We start from the raw sequence: 8,110 nt of genomic DNA, 5'->3' as shown, positions 1-8,110 counted from the left end.
GGTTAATATCATCGGTGTCTCCAAAATGTGTTTTACTTTGTCAGTGAAAGAATCATATTATATTGGCTTTTTAAACATTGAAAATCATTACTCCCATTAATATCGATTTGCATGCTGACTCTTAACACGGGTATGTAACCGTATCAATTTCAAATCTATTGCAATATTCTGATATAGAATTCAGAAAAATAACAACTCAAAATCATCGCTTTTTCCTGATAAAATCTGATTTACTGTTAAGACTTGTTAAGATCAATTTTTATATTCCTCATTAAATTTTTCCATCAGTAGCTGGGGTGTCTGATATTGTAATAATATGAATGGGTATTTTTGCCATTCTTTCATTACTCCAAAAGAAAGACTGTCTTTAACACATTTCAGTTAAAATCATGAGCTATTGTGTAAGTTTGTGGAAACAAAGGGAGTGGTTGAGCTTTTTTAGGTTCCTTTCTTAAGAGGTTTAGTGCTTGCCTATGCTATCTTCCTTTCAGCTTCCAGGTCAGCTGTATCCCAATTCAATCATAGCGTTTTATTATTCGTTATTTATTTTCTCAGATCTTCAGAGACACATTCTTACCCCAGAGTACTTTAACTCTTAACTCCTTCAGTATGAACAACACAGTCCTTGTATGTCACACATTTTCCCTCTTCTTTTTTGTTATTGAATTTGTAGCAAATGTATTGCCTCCTCCTCTGCAAATACTCACACACACACTTGAAAGCCTATTACTGAAATCAGCAGTACTATGTGGAATAATTACTAAATTGGCCAAAAATACAAAAGTACAGCATTGTTCACACATTAAGGAAAAGTATAAAATCAAGAGGCTTCTGAGGTAGAAAATAGCCGCAGCTGGCATGAAGGACACAACATCTGTGGTTCCCTGATAAGGATGCTTGTGAAGCTACATGAGGTACAGGACGGGATGCAATTATTCCGCGGCTTTACCTTATGATGTATAGCGGATATGGGAATGGGATGATACCATGAAACAGATAAGCTGCCAATTAGCTGCCCGCCAGATGCTCAGAGCCAACATTTTGTCAAATTTTGATGAAATGCTGTCCTTTGTGCGAACTTTGATCATTATAATGTCATTATAATACCAAAACACACCTCCATCCCAAAGGCTACCCGCCTCCAAGGTGCGACCACTCCTTCTTGAGTCTGCGCCCTGAATTTCTCGTCAACTATACCTTTAAATGTGAAGCGAGAAAAATTTACACCAATCATGATAAAAGTATGTATGACTACAGTCACTCAAACTCCACCTTGAAGATAACAAATAGTATAAAAATAGCCCGAGAGAGGGGGGATACCCAGGGAAGACACCATCGCAAAGAATTCCATCACTGACTTCTGGGATCAGTCGACGGGCTGAGCCTCTCTTCCCCCTCATAGGGACGCCTTTGGGTAAGACTTAGATTATACCGAGTGCTTCCTCGGGAAACTTAGAAATTTCTCTAGAGAATCTCTTTCCTACATTTGTAGCCAGGCTGTATCGTTTATAACTTTGTCGCGCGTTTTGTATATGTAACAATACTTCCATTTGCACGTGCTTTGCAGACAGTGTATTTATCACCGGCAATCCTAAGAACCTATATATCTGTTGTTTAAATAAACTGCACTGTTTAAGTAGCTAGTCGTTTTGGTTTCTCACTGAACGTGACCAAAGACTCGAGAGTGGCCGTGCTAGTTCATGAGCACGACTGGACTGAAGGTGCAGTCCACTATTAGTGTATCCAAATCGTAATAGTTTAATACATATTAAACGCGATTGGACTGATAGTGCTGAATTGGGCATCACTCAGAATTTAAACCTAGCCGCACCTAGCCTCCCACCTCGGTGAGGAGTGTTAGAACGCAAGGGGGTTTATTTTCTGCCAAAACCGCTTTGCCCCTTTCATGCAACACCCAGGTGCAGGACCTTGCACTTGGCCTGGTTGAACTTCATGAGGTTCGCATGGGCCCACCTCTCAAGCCTGGCCAGGTCCCTCTGGATGGCATCCCTTCCCTCCAGTGTGTCGACCGTGCCACACAGCTTGGTGTCATTGACAAACTTGCTGAGGGTGCACTCAATCCCACTGTCCAACAAAGATGTCAAACAGCACTGGTCCCAGTACCGACCCCTGAGAAATGCCACTTGTCACTGGTTTCGACTTGGACATCGAGCCACAGAGTGCAACCCTTTGAGTGTGGCCATCTAGCCACTTCCTTATCCACCCAGTGGCCCATCTGTGAAATCCATGTCTTTCCAATTTAGAGACCAGGATGTCATGCAGGACAGTGTCAAATGCTTTGCATAAATCCAGGTAGCTCTCTCCTTATCTACCAATGCTGTAACACCATTGTAGAAGGCTACCAAATGTGTCAGGCACAATTTGCCTTTGTTGAAGCCATGTTGGCTGTCACCAATCACCTCCTTATTTTCCATGTGCATTAGCAAAGCTTCCAGGAGGATCTGCTCCACGATCTTGCTGGGCACAGAGGTGAGACTGACTGGCCTGTTTAATGTGAGGTTTTATAGGGGTACTTTGTACTACACACTATATATTATTTGAGAGAGGAAAAATATTTCTATCTTACAATTGTTTAGCATAAAAATTATACTCAGTTTCCCTGGCAACACTGAATGATCTTTCTCACATTCAATGCTGTTATTAATTTTAATGAGACATGTTTAAATTAGGCTTTGCTCACACAGTTTATTAGTTGTGTTACCATGAGATTCCCATGACAGTATGTGTGGCTCCTTTTATGGCTAGGGAATCCACATCTGTATAATCACCAGCCAAACACAAGGGAATGAATAAAACCGGGAAATGGTAAAACTGAGGAAGAGATGATAGAGGCTGGAGGAGAGGGAGCTGAGTGTCTGTAAGCTCCTTGGAGAGGCCATGTCCCCCACAGAGGAGTGTCTCATCCAGTGTCTTGCCCCAGGTTTAGGTTGATGCCTAGAGTTGTGTCCAGCTGGGGATGTGGACTTGTCATGAGACCTTCCTTATGCACCCAGCAGCTGCATAATGATTCACAGCCCATTAGATTTTATTTCCATATAAAATTTTATTTCCATAGTTAAGCACCCCCCAAGAATCATTATGGTGGGTACATTCAGGTCTATTCTTCCACTAGGATGTGTAGGGGTTCAGCCCATGCAAGTTGAAGATCCCCTGGGCATGTCGGCAGTTGTTGCCTGGGGTTGGCGTGGTGACCTGGTTCAGGAACGGCACGGCGACCAACCATAGGCCGCTCGGTCCATCAGCTCGCAGACACCAATGTGGTGGATGGCAAATGGCATTTATTAGTACGTGACACAGCCTTATATAGCTTGAGTTTACAACGTCACTTCCGTCTGCTCACATCATAAACTAACCACTATTGGGAGAGGGGCTCTATCTTTCCGTACAGCGTGATATCTTCCGGCCGCCAGACCCTAACTACCTACATTTCCCTCCTCCCTATGGATAACCAAACTAGCTAAAATAGAAAAATAGAAAACTTGAATAAAAAACATAAGGCACAGTGGACAGATGGAAATTAGGGGGTAACTGGTAATAACGGGGTGTAACTTGGGGTAACTAGGGATAATTGGGAGTAACACAAAGTAAACACATTCTTAAAGCAGTTGTCGGCGTTCTACCAACAGAATGTTAACCTTCTCTAGCCGGCTTTTGACAAACGACACGAGCCTATTTAGTATACAGGGTCCAAAGATCAGTGCCATTATGATCATTGCGATCGGCCCTATCAAGGTAGATATCAGGGTGGTTAACCATGGTGAATGATTAAAGCATGATTCAAACCAGTTTTGTTGTGCCTCTCGTTCCTTTTTCCGTTTTTCTAATCCTTCTCGCAATTTGGCCATAGTGTCTCTCACTATTCCGGTGTGGTCCGCATACACACAACACTCTTCTTTTAGTGCAGCGCACACTCCCCCTTGTTGTAAAAACATCAGGTCTAATCCTCTTCGATTTTGTAACACTACTTCAGATAATGATCTAATTGATTGTTCTAATGCAGTTATTGATTGTTCAATTCTAGCCAAGTCCTCGTCTACTGCCACCCTCAAGGCATTAAATTCTTTACTCTGTTGCACCAAGGATGCTACTCCTGTACCTAGTCCCGCACCTCCTATGAGCATTAGAGTAGCTACCGTTATTGCTGTAAAGGGTTCCCGTTTTGACAGATGATGTTCTGGGGTGATGTGTGAGTCGTAGACAAAGTCGTCGGAATGGTAAAAGATCTTAGGGACTATAGATACCTGGACACAATACTCTGAGGATTCATTAAACTTTTCCAGCGACAGACAAGGTGTAACTCCAATAGTAGAACAAACCCACTTGGCATTTTGGGCCGGTATTAACCACTTTGCTGGGGTCTTAAGTTGTGTCTTATTAATACATAGTTGTTCTTTGTGCTTTGGGACTTTGCCTACACACACGCCACTTCCCACCACCTGTGTCAATGTAATGCCTTGCTTTTCTGTGTCCCATATGCACTGGGCCGGATTTGTACCATTTACCTGTATAGGTATGTCCCTTACCCCTACAGCCTCATAAAAAGGTGGCTTTATTCCGTAACACAACCAGCAATGTTCCGTAAGGTTAGGGTTAGTTTTGTTCAATACTTGGTAGCTAGCTTGCATCATTTTCCAGAGGGGATTTCCATGAGGGATTTTGGTGATGCGTGTCGCTACAGGTGTGGTAGTATATTTTTCTGTTGATGTTTCCTGGTTGTTGGTCTCTTTAGTCATGTAATCTTGACTGGGGGTGGTCAGAACTACTTCATTAACAAATGCTTGGTTGGGGCCTACTGGCAGTGGATCGTTCGGGACAACCTCCTTTTTTATGAGGATTAAGCCACCCTTGTCTGTCCCTGGTTCTGTGTACCTTATTCCCCAAATTCTCCCAAGTAACCAACTATCCTCTTGGGGCTCAGTAACATTTAAGAAGAGGTATCGGCAATTTCCACGTCCTTGCCATGCCTGTGGTGGAATGCACCCATATGGACCCCACTGGACTTTTAGGTATCTGTCTCTACCGCTACCCGGTATCCAAGCAGGGGCTATGGTCTCACATCCCCAATGGCTACAATAGTATTGGTTAGGGTAGTTACAATACCCCTTCCCAGGATTCGAGCTAGGACACATATAAAATCCTAGGTATTCCCAACATCGGTCTCTCGGGACAAGCTGGCACAGAGAGGCATTAAAACTGGGCGCGCCTGATGTTATTTGAGTTGCGATAACTTGGTGGTCCTCTAGTCGAAGGAAGGACCATTTAAATGGCTGGTGGTGAAGGTGACCTGATTTTACCTGTCCTATGGTGACAAGGTCTAAAATCAAAATCACACAAAGGCATCGCAGTCGTCGCTTGGTTTCTGCCAATGCGGGGCTCCCAGGCTTGGATAGGGCGCCTGCTGGCTTGTCAACTTCTTTTGCCACTGGGGTATACGGGTTACGGGGGTGTCCGATGATCCGGTCCTGTAAACAGAAACTCACAGTTTTCATTAATTTCGTTAGTCTTATTCTGAAGGTCCGGTTTAATAGACTTAAGCGGACACCATTTAATTCTGCCATCTTTTCTGACCGCAGCATACCCTCGGCCTGTCAGGACTAACTTCCACCCTTGTTCCCAGTCTCCCAGCTCATTTCTAACTATGACCGACGGGCCTTCTTCTAGCGCTCGAGTGGCCCAATGTTTTTGGGCAGGGCTGTTCATCTCCTCTCCTCTGGGGAACTGGTTTAGTGCTAATAACGCAGTCGCTAGCAAGCGCGCCTGGTCTCCTGAGGGAACAGTGTTGGTAAAACCTTCTGTTTTTGCTAGTACCTCCAATTTAGATTTCAGAGTTTGGTTTGCTCGTTCTACTATGGCTTGTCCTGTGCTATTATACGGGATGCCACGTATTAGAGTAATACCCCATTTCAGAGCGAATGCTTGGACTGATTTAGATACAAAGTTCGGACCATTGTCTGTTTTGATTTGATTAGGGACGCCGAGCCACGCCATGGCTGTCAGCCAATGTTGGGTGGTTGCTTTGGAGTCGGTCTTAAGGTGTTGTGTAGCTACGATCACCCCGCTATATGTGTCTACGGTTACCGCTAGCCACGCTCGAGGTTTCAGCAACTGACAGAGGGTAAAATCCGTCTGCCACACCTCGGAGGCTTTGAGACCTCTGGGGTTAACTCCACTGGACCACAGTGGTACTTTTTGGCAGTGGGGACACGTAGCTACTATGTGTTTCGCATCAGTGGCTGAAATCCCACATCTCTTTGCTAGCGCTTTAGCTCCAATGTGGAGAGATTCGTGTAGTTGGCGGGCATCTCTTAGTGTCCATAATCCTTTAGCAGCGGCATCTGCTTTGTCGTTACCGGTTTGGAAAAACCCTTTAACTGGGGTGTGGCTGTTGACGTGGATGACCGATATGGTACCTTTTCGGGAAAAAAGCGCTTCTTCTAGCATTAGAGCTACTGTAGATGTTGACACACCGGGCCCTGACATGGCTAAGCAAAGCTTGGCCACGAACATTGAATCAGTTACTATATTGAGATGTTCCGTTGGAAACAGTCCGCACGCTAGTACTACGGCCGCCGCTTCCAGCTGTTGGACTGAAAGCGCACAATCGGTCATTTTAATGCAGTGCCATTCTCCTCTCGATTGCCATACTGCTGCCGCGGTTGAGGTCGCTGAGGATGCGTCTGTGAAGACCGTTGGTCCTGACTGGGGCCGGTCCATGATCTTCTGTGGAAGGTCGATATCGACAATTGCCAGCATTTGAGTCCAAGGGGGCTTTGTGGCATACTGGACTTCTCCACCAAATCCGATGAGGGCTATAGCTAGATACTCTGACATTGCCACTGATTGCGTTGGGAGCCGTTTGCGGAAGGGTAGGTATATTCTGGCAGGTTCAATGCCTAGATGTCTTAGGGCGAGTTTTCTGCCTTTCATGATGAGGTTACCAAGGCACTCGACTCCTGGGGAGAATGCACGTGACGGTTTTCCCAGGACTACCCATTGTATTGGTTGAGCTTTTTCAGGGGGGCCCTGGGCCAGTGCCCCTACTCCCCCCCCTTCCGTGAAATGCACGTACAGATCGAGTGGTACAGCTGGGTTCCATCTGGCGAGTGAGCTTGACGATACCTGATGCTCGATAAAGTCAAGAGAAGTCAGTGCTTCCGGCGTTAGAGTTTTTGGTTCCCACGGGTGTTGTCCTTTTAAAAGATCGTATAGGGGGGCCATGGTTTCTGGAGGGATCAGGACGATATTGCGGAGCCATTGCAAGGACCCTACTAGCTGTTGTATATCATGAAGCGTTTTGATGTTTCGACGGATTTTCATTTGGGGAGGGGTCACGTAGGAGCTTGTGATCCCCACTCCCAAAAAACTAACACATGGTCCTTTTTTAATTTTTGCGCTTGCGATCTCAAACCCGCTTGTTTTGAGAGTCTCTGAAACCGTTAGCACCAGCTGGTCCACTTGACTCCCTGATGGTGCGGCGATCAAAATATCATCCATATATTGAATGATAGTCGCAGTCGGGTCGCTGCGTCGGACCGGTGCCAACGCCTGATCCACTGTGATTTGACAGATAGTAGGTGAGTTAATCATTCCTTGTGGCAGCACTTTCCACTGGAAGCGTAAGTTGGGGCGTTGGCTATTTGGAAACACGACGGAAAAGGCAAACCGTTCCTTATCCTCCTCATGCAGGGGTATTGAAAAGAAACAGTCTTTAATATCGAGGACAGCGCAAGGTTGCCCTTCCGGTATCATAGAGTTCATGGGCAACAGCGTTTGGACAGGACCCATTGGTTGGATTCTTTTGTTTACTTCACGTAGATCATGGAGGAGGCGAAACCCCTCACCGTTCCGCTTGGGTATTACAAAAACTGGGGTGTTCCATGGGCTAGTAGAAGGCTCTATGTGACCTCGTTGTAGCTCGTGATCGACTAGCTCAAGAAGAGCATCCATTCGAGGCTTCGACAGGGGCCACTGCTCGACCCACACTGGGTCGGACGATTTCCACGTCAGTCTAATTGGTGGAAGTGGGTGTACGGCAGTGGCCCTTAAGGTAAATTTGTCACCCTGGCATTTAATAGGGCTAGAGCGTCCC

Source organism: Rissa tridactyla, chromosome W, assembly GCF_028500815.1.
Source record: "Rissa tridactyla isolate bRisTri1 chromosome W, bRisTri1.patW.cur.20221130, whole genome shotgun sequence".
In the NCBI taxonomy this organism is placed as follows: Eukaryota; Metazoa; Chordata; class Aves; order Charadriiformes; family Laridae; genus Rissa; species Rissa tridactyla.
Note: the sequence above shows the minus strand (reverse complement) of the source record.